Source organism: Thunnus maccoyii, chromosome 13, assembly GCF_910596095.1.
Source record: "Thunnus maccoyii chromosome 13, fThuMac1.1, whole genome shotgun sequence".
Classification (NCBI taxonomy): Eukaryota; Metazoa; Chordata; class Actinopteri; order Scombriformes; family Scombridae; genus Thunnus; species Thunnus maccoyii.
The window spans coordinates 880,001-880,732 of NC_056545.1; the positions used below are offsets into that span (position 1 = coordinate 880,001).

General features: G+C 44.4%; 1 protein-coding gene across 1 annotated transcript in view; it reads right to left on the reverse strand.

Moving 5' to 3' along the window:
- The window catches only part of LOC121910579 (alpha-1A adrenergic receptor-like), a 17,765-nt gene extending 17,429 nt beyond the window's left edge, over window positions 1–336 (reverse strand). Inside the window, exon 1 of the mRNA XM_042431823.1 lies at window positions 1–336. This exon is cut by the window's left edge and continues 682 nt beyond it. The gene's annotated coding sequence lies outside the window, so the exon portion shown is untranslated.
- Between the last annotated feature and the right edge of the window lie 396 nt (window positions 337–732).

Consider the following 732-nt stretch of genomic DNA (forward strand, 5'->3'; position numbering starts at 1 on the left):
AGTAATCTCAACACAAGGTTTTCCAACTTCACTCGCCACCCGCATGGAGCAGAACTGGTCTTGCAACCCAGATTCATTGTAATTCCAGAGGAGTGTGGGAACATCTGTGATTTGTAGGTCATGGAGAGGAGCCTTGTACTGCGTCAACCACTTGTCAACAACTTCACAGTTCATGGCTGCAGCCCCTGCTGCGGCTTCAGGTTACTTTATGTTGAGGTCAGGGTTTCTCTTCATGACATTTTGGAACCAATAGAGCCCAGCAGTTCCCTTCACCGCAGAAAACCACAGTGTTCCATTTGCTTTGGCATAATCAATGCCAGCTTCTGGATGTCCTTTTTAGTTAAAGGAAAGCCTCTTTGTGAGAGTGTTTTAGCAAGGCTGGCCAGCTCTTTTCAGCTGCCTCAGGTAGATAGGGTTTCCTACTGGTTGCATATTCTGTGTCACTTATTTTCCCCTTCACTCGCCTCTGTAATGTTGACTTTGGCACATTCCATGCCCTTGCCAAAAATCTAAGTTTTGGCCTCTGTCCTGTCTCCAGCATCTTTTTATATTCATTTATCACACCCTTCAGTCTTTCTTCCCTCCACTGATTACACTTTCCTCCAACCTCTCTGCCAGAAGTTCCCTGTTTCCTGGGTGTATAATTGTCTATAATGGATATTAAAAATGTTAATATTCCCTTTCAAACTATATTTCCCTCTCCCACCAGGATATGTGTGTGTGAGAGAAAGA